The sequence below is a fragment of the Lynx rufus genome, unplaced genomic scaffold (assembly GCF_022079265.1).
Source record: "Lynx rufus isolate CCGP_SWC_20201006 ecotype Redwood Valley unplaced genomic scaffold, mLynRuf1.p SCAF_10, whole genome shotgun sequence".
Lineage (NCBI taxonomy): Eukaryota > Metazoa > Chordata > Mammalia > Carnivora > Felidae > Lynx > Lynx rufus.
In genome coordinates this window covers 85,584,377-85,597,358 of record NW_025814824.1, presented here as the reverse complement: position 1 = coordinate 85,597,358, position 12,982 = coordinate 85,584,377, and positions in this window count along the sequence as shown.

Here is a 12,982-nt window from a genome sequence, read left to right as displayed (position 1 = left end):
CCACAATGTTTGCATGGTCCAAAAGCCCACAAGCTGGACACTTTAGTTTAAAATGGGCCTGTGTTGATAGTACCTATGGTATTTGGCTGAAACAAACACCTGACCTCTCTGGAAGAACTCACTATCAACCCAAAGAGGCCAGGTAGTCTTCCAAATGAATATGAACTCATGATCAATGACCACAAAACCCATAAGGAAATAAGCAGAGAAGTCCAGTACAGAGGAAGATCTTGTTTGGGGGGGGGGGTGTTTGTTTTAATATTTTATTTTTTTAAGTTATCCCTGCACCCAACATGGGGCTCAAACTCACATACTCTACTGACTGAGCCAGCCATGCGTCCCAAAGGCAGATCTGTTTTATTTTTTTTTTTTTTTAAAGTGAGTTCTTTTTTTTTTTTTTTTAATTTTTTTTTTTCAACGTTTATTTATTTTTTTTTGGGACAGAGAGAGACAGAGCATGAACGGGGGAGGGGCAGAGAGAGAGGGAGACACAGAATCGGAAACAGGCTCCAGGCTCTGAGCCATCAGCCCAGAGCCCGACGCGGGGCTCGAACTCACGGACCGCGAGATCGTGACCTGGCTGAAGTCGGACGCTTAACCGACTGCGCCACCCAGGCGCCCCAAGGCAGATCTGTTTTAAATGTATAGCTCATTGGAAGGGTTAAGCACCGAATTAGATACAGCTGAAGAGAAGTTTGTGAACTAAAAGAGAGATTTGAAGAAAACAACCCAAAAGGCATCCCAGAGAGATAAAGAAATGGAAAAGAGCGAGAACGTCCATCATAAGCTTGTCACTTCTGTTAGGTGATTATAATGTGAGTATGAGCAAGGCAATTGTCAAATAATGATTGAGAACGTTCCAGAATTGAAAGATAAGAATCCTCAGGAAATGCAATGAATCCCCAAGTAGGATAAAGACGTAAAAACTGAGATCCATTCTGCTGAAACTGCAGAACACGCCAGCACAAGAGATGATTTTAGAAGTAGGAAAGTCCTATAATCTACCATGTAATGACAGTGATGCCAACTCCTGATTGTTCAACGACAATAACAGGAGCAGTGATGATAAGAAGAGCATGAAATAATATCATTAATGAAATAACCGCCTTAATGTGATGAGAGAAAATAATTGTCTACCTAGAATTGTATACTTAGTCTCTCAGGGATGAAAGCACAGCACTATTCAGATCAAGAAAAACTAAGCGTTTCTTTTTTTTTTTATTTTTTTTTAACGTTTATTTATTTTTGAGGCAGAGAGAGACAGAGCATGAACGGGGGAGGGTCAGAGAGAGGGAGACACAGAATCGGAAACAGGCTCCAGGCTCTGAGCTGTCAGCACAGAGCCTGACGCGGGGCTCGAACTCACAGACCGCAAGATCATGACCTGAGCCGAAGTCAGCCGCTTAACCGACTGAGCCACCCAGGCACCCCAAAAACTAAGCATTTCTACCAACAGAACTTAACTAAAGGAACTTCTAGAAGATATATTTCAGGAAGAAATTAAATGATCCCAGGAAGGCAATCTGAGGAACAATAAAGATTGGTGAGCAAAATGGGGCGCCTGGCTGGCTCAGACGGTTGAGCGTCCGACTTCAGCTCAGGTCATGATCTCACGGTTCGTGAGTTAGAGCCCTGCGTCGGGCTCTGTGCTGATGGCTCGGAGCCTGGAGCCTGCTTCAGATTCTGTGTCTCCCTCTCTCTCTCTGCCCCTCCCCAGTTTGCACTCTGTCTCTCCCTCTCTCAAAAATAAATAAACATTAAAAAATTTTTTAAAAAAAAGATTGGTGAGTAAAGAAGACACAAACATGAGTAAACATGAACAAGTATCAGGGCAAGAAACAAGTACAACTTATAATTTGTGGGGTTCAGAAAGGCGAAACAAATAATGGAATGATTGTATATAAAGTGTAAGAGTGTTATGAAGCATGCCTTAGTTGTCTGTTGCATAACTAACAGCCACAAAACCTGGGAGGGATACAACTATATTTGTTTACTGCTCACACATCTGGTGTCAGCTGGGGGTGGATTAAGAAGCACTGCTGAGCTTGGTTGGACTTGCTTTTACATGTCTGGGATCAGCTGATCTAGAATGGTCTTGGCTGGGGGCCTTTACTCTGTTCTGTGTGTCTCACTCGCCAGCCAGGCTGACAGGATAAGTTCTCATGGCAATGGCAGGGACACAAAAGAGAGCAATGGAAATACACAAGCACATTTTCAAAACACTTTTTACATCTAATTGGCCAAAGCAAGGCACATCACTGAGTTCAATGTTATAGTAGGAGGGAGGTATGAAGGATCATCGCAAAGGGTTTGCATACAGGGAAAGCAAAGCATTGTGGTCAATGGTTCAATTAATCGAAATCTGTGCACTGTCCATAAAAATACTGATTAACATTAGACTTTTAATTAAATATGAACATTAAAATTGGGGGCTTACCATTGAAAGAATAAAAATAGAGTTATGGACCAAACCGGAAGAAGAAAAAAAATTTTATTATTTTTTAAAATGTTTATTTTTGAGAGAGAAAGGAGGGGGGGAAGGGGCAGTGAGAGAGGGGGACAGAGGCTCTGAAGTGGGCTCTGTGCTGAGAGCAGAGAGCCTGACTCAGAGCTCGAACTCATAAACTGTGACATCATATCCTGACCTGAAGTTGGATGCTTCACCAGCTGAGTCACCCATGCACCCCGAAAAAAAAAAACATTTTAAAAAGAAGGCAAACAAGAAAGGAAGGAAGGTAAAAAAGGCAGAAATGAAAGAACATAAAACATACAAAGTACAAAATAAAGTGGAAAAAATTCCAATGTATCAGTAATCGCAATAAATACATTAAAAAAACCCTAAGCCTTCTAATTAAAAGAGATTCGGGGCGCCTGGGTGGCGCAGTCGGTTAAGCATCCGACTTCAGCCAGGTCACAATCTTGCGGTCCGTGAGTTCGAGCCCCGCGTCAGGCTCTGGGCTGATGGCTCAGAGCCTGGAGCCTGTTTCCGATTCTGTGTCTCCCTCTCTCTCTGCCCCTCCCCCGTTCATGCTCTGTCTCTCTCTGTCCCAAAAAAAATAAATAAACGTTGAAAAAAAAAATTAAAAAAAAAAAAAGAGATTCTAACACCAGTTTTTTTTTTTAATCAAGCTATATACTGTTTAAAATACAAAGATGGAAAATTTGAAGTAAAAGAATGGTAGAAGAGATTCCATGCTGGATCTGTTGGCTATATTAACTTCGGACAAAATAGACCTTAAGGCAAAAAGCATTGCCAAAAATAGTGTGGTGGATTGCATTATTGTTTTCAATAATTTATAGCCCGTCCCCATAAGAGGCCTGTATTTTCCACCCCATGGACTCAGGCTTTGTTTTTTGTTTTTTTTTGAGACAGAGAGAGACAGAGCATGAATGGGGGAGGGGCAGAGAGAGAGGGAGACACAGAATCGGAAACAGGCTCCAGGCTCTGAGCCATCAGCCCAGAGCCCGACGCGGGGCTCGAACTCACGGACCGCGAGATCGTGACCTGAGCTGAAGTCAGCCGCTTAACCGACTGCGCCACCCAGGCGCCCCTGGACTCAGGCTTTGTGACTGAAACAGGAATGAAAGTTTTTTTCTTTTTTTTATGTTTATTTATTTTGAGAGAGAGAGAGAGAGCACAAGTGGGGAGGGGCAGAAAGAGAGGGAGAGAGAGAATCCCAAGCAGGCTCTGTGCTGTCAGTATAGAGCCTGCAGCAAGGCTCGTTCTCACAACCTTGAGATTATGACCTGAGCCAAAATCAGGAGTCCAACCATCAACTGACTGAGCCACCCAGGCGCCCCCTGAACGGAAGTTATGTGTGCATTCCTGAGCAGAGCTTTAAGAACCATCGTTCCTTCCCTTTGCCACAAGATTATGTCCCAAGAGTATACTGCGGCCTGGGTCCTTGAATGAAGATAACACAGAATGAAGAATGGGTAGTACTACAATAACCCACAAAGGACATATAACATGAGTGAGAAATTAACCCTTATTGTTCTAAGGCACTGACGTGTTGAAGTTAGGTGTAGTCATGTAACTTTCTTTGACTAATGCGATATGAAAAGTGTCCCTTCTCAGGCGGGTGGTTTAAGAGCAGTATCTTTAAGAGCACTGTCTTGCTATATTGTAGCCTAACTTAGCAAAAGATGACTAATGAAATTAGGCTATTTTATAATTAAAAGGCTTCAGCTTGCCAGAAGTACATAATAATTCTAAATCGTATCCATACAATATTAGAGCTTCAAAGAATAGTACAGAGTAAAAATTCATAGTAGTAGGAAAAGAAATTGACAAATTCACCATCATAGTGGAGATAGTGGAATTCGTTAGTGCTGTCTATCAAATATTTGCAGTCTTTCTGCTGCGTGTATGGTAAACCTTGAACATAGGTATGGCCATGTGACTTTCTCTCACCAGCGAGAAAGGAATTGCAATGACACGTGTCACTTCCAGGTGGAAGCTTAAGAACCAGGGCATGATCTCCCTCTTCTATTTTTCTCCCTGCCATGGAGACCAGCAATGCTCTGGAAGGTGACTGCCTCATCAAAATATGTCCTAAAGGGGTTACTGGGTGGCTCAGTTGGTTGTGTCTGACTTCGACTCAGGTCATGTTCTCACAATTCGTAGCTTCGAGTCCCACCTTGGGCTCTGTGCTGACAGCTCAGAGCCTGGAGCCTGCTTCAGATTCTGTGTCTCCCTCTCTCTCTGCCCTACCCCTTCTCACGCTCTCTCTCTCTCAAAAATAAATAAAATATTAAAGAAAAAAAATGTGTGTCTTTAAAAACAACAACAACAACAAAATAGGTCCTAGAGTAAAGATAGCATGAAGCAGAGCGTAACCAGAGATAAAAATAGAGAGCAATGAAGAGATATGTTTTGGAAGCTATAAGCTTCTAAAACTTTGGAGTTGGGTATTTACTATTTTAGCACAATCATGTTATCATGACTAGGGCAGATAGATCTTTCCTTTTTTAAAAAAATTAAAAAATTTTTAAATGCTTATTTATTTTTGAGAGAGATAGAGGCAGAGTGCGAGCAGGGGAGGGGCAGAGAGAGAGAGGGAGACACAGAATCAGAAGCATGGTCCAGGCTCTGAGCTGTCAGCACAGAGCCTGACATGGGGCTCAAACTCACGAACCATGAGATCATAACCTGAGCCGGTCAGATGCTCAACCGACTGAGCCACCCAGGAGCCCCTAGATCTTCGCATCTTTTAATGAAGGTACAATTTACGGTTAAATTTACCCTTTTGGAGTATAGTCTTATGGTTTTTGACAAACGCATACCATAATGTAACTACCACCATGATCAAGAAGTAGAAAAGATCCAGTTACTGGAGAAATTCCCTAATGCCCTTTGGTAGCCAACTCCTCAGCCCTGGCAACAACTGAACAGTTTTCTGTCCCTATACTTTTGCCTTTTCCAGAACGGAATCGTATATGATATAGTACGTAGCCTTTTTTTTTAAAAGGGCATTGTTTATTTTTGAGATAGCGTCAGTGCGGGAGGGGCAGAGAGCAAAGGGGACAGAAAATCCAAAGCAGGCTCCGCACTGACAACATCAAGCCCGATGCAGGGCTCGAACTCACGAACCCCAATATCATGACTTGAGCCGATGTCAGACGCTCAACCGACTGAACTACCCAGGAGTGCTTAGTATATAGCCTTTTTAAACTTCACTTAGCATAGTGCATTTGAGATTAATCTGTGTTGCTGTGGCATTGGTAGTTTATTCCTTTTTGTTGCTAAGTGGTATTCCATTATATGGATGTACCGCAGTTTGTTGAGTGTATCTCTTTCTCGTGGTAGGACCTTTTTACATGTATCTAGTAGCAGTAAAGCCCTATGTTCCACCTTTTGCCTCTAGATGTCTTCCCCCAACTCTAAAAGTCCTTTAGGCAAATTTGCTGCTATTCGCCTCATCGTGTACAACCGTTTTATGAGCTGTCTCTCACTACTTAACACGGGGTGCCTTTTCTTGTCTCCTACAAGAGTTTCCCCACCATTTTCCAGGCCTCTGTAAGTGTTTCCTTGCTACTTATTTCCGGCCCCAAACCCAATGCCACAGAGTTGAGGTTTTTGTGATGGCAACCCATCCCCCCCGCCACTTCCAGAGCTAATGACTGTATTGGTCGGCTATTATTGCAAAACAACTCGCCCCAAAACTCAGGGGTTTAAAACAACAATCATTTATCCTCACTCATGTGTCTGCAGGTCAGCTCTGGGGTGGCTCACTTAAGCTGGGCTCAACTGGGCAACTCTGCTTCAAGCTGGAGGTCCATCCGGGCCTGGCTCCTCATTATAGGTTGGGCTCAGGTCGGCCCATGTATTTTCATTCTGCGCCTGGCTGAAGGGACAGTAGCTACCCAGGGGAAACGCTTCTCAGGAAATACAGACGTGCAACTGGTTGCACCGTGCAAACACATTTCTTGTTTTTTTTTTTTTTTTTTTTTTTTTTTTACCTCTATCATTTCCTTTCGCATCCCACGGGCCACAGCAAGTCGTGTGGCTGAGCCCACAGTCAGGGGGTAGGAAAGTGCACTCCACTTCTAGTGAGGCAGGAGCTGCAAACTCACCTGGTAAAGGGATAAGGGAGGAGTTTAGAATTAGGGCCAATAGCACAACATATCGTCATTACTCTGTATCCCAGAATGGGGAGAATTCAGAGGGGCCCATCCAGGGGAGGGGGGTAAAGAGCAAGAAGGAAAGGATAGAGGAGACAGCATGACGGTATGGCTCTGTGGTGTGGCTACAGAGAAATCTCTGATGCAGGAAGCATGAAATTTCGTTTAAGATAAAGGACATTTAATATGTGAATTTAAGGACTTTTTTGCTTGGATGCTTGTGATGTTAACCAACCCCCCCCACCCCCCACCCCCACCCCTGTCATCCTAGTCTTTCAATAAATTCTGTTAGACCCACAAAGGCTCTGCAGGAGTGGTGTGTGTGTGTGTGTGTGTGTGTGTACATCAAAGGAACCGTCAAGTTCCTCTGGAGACAGCGAGGTACAGGGATAGAAATAGCACAAATTCATCATAACCTGGCACTTAGATCCAGGGGTAACTAGTGAGAGGTACACCCTGGCTACTTGCAGGTGCCTTAGAAGCACCCTGAGCTCTCCACGGGAGAAGAGGTGATGCTTTTCAGCTGATCATATTTGTATTTTAATGATTTTATTTTATTTTTGAGAGAGACAGAGAGAGAGAGAGAGAGAGAGAGCAGGCAGGGGAGGGGCAGAGAGAGAGGGAGAGAGACATAGAATCTAAAGCAGGCTGCAGGCTTCACACTGTTAGCACACAGACCGTTGCGGGGCTCAAACCCATGAACCATGAGAACATGACCTGAGCTGAAGTCGGGCACTTAACCAACTGAGCCACCCAGGCGCCCCTGTAGAACTGTTTCAATGGCAAAAAAACTGACTGGCTTCCTTTAAGACACACACACACACACACACTTTTACACAGTTAGGCCCTTGTAGGTTCTTCTCTCTTGCTGATAATGCCCATCTTCTAAGCCTGGAGTATCTGGGCTTGACTTTATGAAGGGTGCGGGGTGCAACCAGTGAGAAGAGTGAGATGACCAGGAGAATCCCAAGGAGCAGGTGCCTCATGAGGTACCTGAGTCAGGACAAGGCCCAGCCAGTCCTCCTCCCGTGGAGAATCTACTCTTTCTGCTTCTCGGAGGTTGAGGGTTTCTTTGCCATTAACTTCTTTGCTTCTTTGGTCTTAATTTTGTCGTTGGTCCACATCCTCTAATCTCAGAATGTAACTCTTCCTGCTCTGGAAGCAGTTCGTAAAATGTACTTCATTATTCACACTATCCCTTTCAGCACCATTTAATCTACTGTGCTCTACAGTCGAGTACCCATTTTTTTTCCCTTGCAAATCACATGGATTGCCATTGCTTGACCTCTTTTCTACCAACTTCATCCTATCCATAAGTTCTTCCTTTATTTGTTCTTTGATTCCTGTTATTCATGCTCTGATTTCCTCAGTTTTCCTATACAAATAAGTGCCTTTCTTTTAAAAAAAATTTTTTTAATGTTTATTTTTGAGACAGAGCGTGAGTGTGGGAGGGGCAGAGAGAGGGAAGACACAGAATCCGAAGCAGGCTCCGAGCTGTCAGCACAGAGCCCGACGTGGGGTTCGAACCCATGAACCATGAGATCGTGACCTGAGCCTGACCTGAGCCGAAGTCAGCCATTTAACTGTTTAACCGACTGAGCCCCCCCACCCCCCACTGGGTGCCCCTGACCATATTTGCATTAAAGGGCCAGGAGTCTAACTGAAATCTGGTTTATAACTGGGAAGATAAATTTCTAGTCCAAGGGAAGTTAAACCCACATCCTTGCTGTTCTGCCTGGGATTTTAATTCTTCCTGACCCAGCTTCCTCATTGGCCCCAGAGGGTTGTACTGTAATCCTTACCTTGATGGAGGAAAGTCTTCCTTTCCTGTCTCCCATAAGGCCCCACCCTCCCTGTGGACCACTAACTCACTCCTCCACCTTCCTGTCAGCAGGTAGCACACTGTGCCGGGTACCCCTCTCCTGCTTGTTTCTCCATCCGGCTGATGTTTCAATAACTTTCATTCATTAGCGTGGTAGGCAGAATAACAGCTCCCTAAAGATGTCCACGTCCGAATCCTCAGAACCCACGAGTATGTTACCTTACGTGGAAACAAGGACTTTGCGGGTGTGATGATAGTTGAAGACCCAGCAGTGGGGAGATTAACCTGAATTATCTGGGTGGACCCAATTTAATCACGAGTCCTTAAAAGTGGAAAACCTTTCTTGCCTGGGCCTGTGATGTGGTGGAAGAAGAAAAAGGAGAGATTTGAAGCATTAGAGGGGGCTCAACCCGCTTTTGCTAGTTCTGATGATGGAGGAAGGCAGCCACAAGCCAAGGAATGTGGGTGGCCTCCAGAAGCTGGAAATGGTCCTTGGCTGGCAGCCAGCGAGCAAACTGTCAGTCCCATAACCTGCAAGGAATTGAATCCTGCCAACAACCTCAGCAAGGAAATGGATCCTCCCCTAGAACTTCTAGGAAGGGTGAGATCCATGTCAGATAGACTTTTGACCGTTACCCTCTCTCTACAGGATGGCTCTACAGAGCTTTAAAATAATAAATTTGTGGTGTTTAGGCTGCTAAATTTGTAGTGATTTGTTGTGGCAGCAATAGGAAATTGATGCAGTTAGTAAATGTTTTTTGAGGGCCTGCAATATTCCAGCCCCCACACCAGGCTATGGGATCTAGCGGGGAGCAGAGCAGCCACAATTCCTGCCTTCATGAAGTCTGCAGTATAGCAGGAAAAGAGAAGTAAAAAGGCAGTTTCGGTACAGCGTGGGAGCTAAGGGCTGTGGTCGCAGAGAGGAGGCCCCTAACTTGGACTTGGCGGCTGGGGAGACAGTGGGAATGGCAGGGACTGTGACAAACTGGAAAGCACGTGACCTCTCACATGCCAGCTTCTTGTTGCCATGACGACACCAGTGCAGTGCTGCTGGTTTTTCCCATTTTCCCCAAGTAGCAGAACAGTCAGACTTTTAAGTGACATCTCCGGGTTTGTAAATGTCGGCTTGTTTTTTTTTTTGTTTTTTTTGTTTTTTTTAAATCATGATGTGAGCGAGGTCACTGATCAGTTGGCTGAACTTGGTCCTGGGAAAACAAGTTTTCAGCCTGTGTTCTCAGCACGTGGTGTTCTACCAAGCCCCAGGTCCTCCATGGGGAAGACTAGTGTGCAGGCCCCTGGGAGGCCCTCAGGGCCCAGGGGTGGGGGGAGGCCTGGTCCTGCCACCGTCTCCCAAGATGCTCACCAGCTCACATCCCCACGCCCCCACTTTGGAGCCTGCAGCCTGCAGCCTTTGCCGAGCCTGCCTGGTCCATCACATCTAATACGGGTGTCAGCAGAAAGTAAATTAAATCCGCTAGGCTATCATTTGCAAATGAAACATTTTGTGGCAGTAACTAAACAGAGCATTATGTTTTAATCAGCCTTTTAAAATGTTGTTTTAAAAATCATTTTATTGTGCAGAAGCTGGTACCCTAAGAGCTATAATTCCTTAACTAACAGTATGCTAATGCAACACCCTCTAGTCTAGATGTTCGTACCAGTGTGGGCGTTTGTCTTGGTGCTTTAAACCTCTGTATTTTTAGAGAAGTGCCACATTGCCTTCCAGCTGCTCAAATGGGGAACCCCAGCGGCAGCTTCCCTAGAGGGATTGCCTTTCACTCTGGCTTTGAGAGAGAAACGGAATGATTGGCCTTTCCTTCATTTATCTACCTGTCTATCTATCTATCTATCTATCTATCAACAAACCCTTGTATACTGCTAAGCATTTTGCTAACATTAGCCCAATGAATTCTTCTACTAACCCCTTGAGGGAGGTGCTATTTTTATCTCTTTTTATTTTTATTAAATTTATTTATTTATTTTGAGAGAGAGAGAGAGTGTGAGAGAGAGCACGTGTGCTCTAGTGGGAGAGGGGCAGAGAGCAAGGGAGAGCGAGAGAATCCCAAGCAGGTTCTACACTGTCAGCATGGAGCCTGATGTGGGGCGCCAACTCTCCAACCTGTGAGATCACCAGCTGAGCCAAAAATCAAGAGTCAGACGCCCAACTGACTGAGCCACCCAGGTGCCCCCCTTATCTCTTTTTTAAAGATGAGCAAGTTGAGGCACGGAGAAGTGAAGTAACTTGTTGGAGATCACACAGCTGGTAAGTGACTGAGCTGGGAGCCTGGCTCTTGAACCTGTGTTCTGAACTACCCTGCTGTGCACCCTCTTCCGTCTGCCTGAGGCCCCCAGCTCCACCATCATCCTGCTACTCCTGTTTTGTCTCCTAGATATTTATAACTTTGTGGGTTTTTTCATGTTTATTTACTCTTTAAAACAATTTTTTAAATGTTTTTTTTTTAATTTATTTTTGAGACAGAGAGAGACAGAGCATGAGCAGGGGAGGGGCAGAGAGAGAGGGAGACACAGAATCGGAAGCAGGCTCCGGGCTCTGAGCTGTCAGCACAGAGCCCGATGTGGGGCTCGAACTCACGGACAGTGAGATTATGACCTGAGCTGAAGTCGGATGCTCGACCGACTGAGCCACCCAGGCGCCCCCCTTTTTTTTTTTTTTAATTTTCATGTTTATTTACTTTGAAAGAGAGAGAAAGAGAGTGCAAGTGGGGAAGGGACAGAGAGAGAGAGAGAGGGAGAGAGAGAACCCTAAACAGGCTCCACACTGTCAGCACATAGCCCCATGTGGGGCTTGATCCCACGAACTGTGAGATCATGACCTGAGCCGCTATCAAGAGCTGGACACTTAACCGACTGAGCCACCCAGATGTCCCTATTCCTTTGTTTTATAAACATTGAATGCCTGCTGTGTGCCAGGCCTCATTTTAAATGTTGGGGACCCCACGATGAGTTGTTCCAATGTGGTCCCTGCCAACTGGGGCCCAAGGTCCAGAAAGAACCACCATCCCTTGAGAAAAAGGAAGCACAGCCAGCCCTGTGACAGCCTATGAACACCTTTGTTAGAATAGAAGAAGATGCCCATTGCTCTAGTCATTTTACTGCCGTCCACGGGAAAACAGTCACATAAAGACGCATATGCAGGACTGAATGGCGGCCAGATGAGGGACCCGCCCAAGTCTGGAGGAAGGGCCAGAGACACCGCGTGCTGGCAGTTGAGATTTAAGGGTTGAGTCTGGATGAGCGGGTGAGAAGAGCAGTGGGGGGCTCTGTGCTGAGCCAGCTTAGCTAAGCTGACGCTGCATTGCTCAGAATGCCCTTCTGACAGGCTGGCTCTGCTAGAACTTTCTGTGAAGTTAGGAGGGCGGGGATGAAGCAGCAGCCAGGTTACTCTGGCGCTGTTGAGGCTCCCATGTGGACGCCGGCCCAGACTCAGAAAAACTGCTCAAATCAGTCAGAGAAAGATAAATATCATATGATTTCACCCATCTGTGAAATTTAAGAAACAAAACAGATGAACACAGGGGAAGAGAAGGAAAAGTAAGATAAAAAGAGAGAGGGAGAAAAACCATTAGAGACTCTTAAATCCAGAAAACTAGGAGGTGGGGGAGTGGGCTACATGGATGAGGGACATTAAGGAGGGCACTCGTTGGGATGAGCACTGGGTGTTATATATAAGTGATGAGTGACTAAATTCTCCTGAAATCACTATTACACTATATGTTAACTAACTTGGGTTTAAATAACCTTTAAAAATTAAAAAAATAAAGAAATAAAGAAAATCTGCTCGTTCATGTCTACAGTCTAAGGTCAAATCTCAAAATTAAATCCTTTCTTTAAAATATCACTCCTAGGGGCACCTGGGCAGCTCAGTCGGTTAAGCATCAACTCTTGATTTCAGCTCAGGTCATGGTCCCAGGTCTTGGGATCGAGCCCTGCGTTGGGCTCTGCACTGAGCATGGAGTCTGCTTAAGATCATCTTTCTCCCTCTCGCTCTGCCCCTCTCCCCGCCAGTCATGCTCTCTCTTAAAAAAAAAAAAAATCATTCCTAGAGTTTCTGCCTCTCTGAGCAAAGGGATCAGTGGAAGGACCAGCCAGAGGTAGAGCTGGAAGGGTAAGCAAGGGTTAGATGCTGAAAAGTCACGGGGACCATGGGAGTTTTTTGTTTTGTTTTGTTTTTTTAATTGAGATATAATTTGCATACCGTAAGCTTCATGTTTTTAAAGTGTACAATTCAACTGTTTCCGGCACCTTCATAAAGTTGTGCAACCATCCCCACTATTGCATTCCAGAACATTTTCATCACCCCAAAAAGAAACCCCGTGTCATTAGCAATCACTCCCCATCCTTTCCTTCCTTGAGCCTCTGGAAACTGTTAATCTACTTTTTTGTCTCTTTGAATTTGCCTGTTTTAGACATTTCACATAAATGGACTCATACAATATGTGGCCTTTTGTATCTGACTGCTTTCACTTAGCATAAGGCTTTCAAGGTTCATTCATGTTGTCACATATATTGGTACTT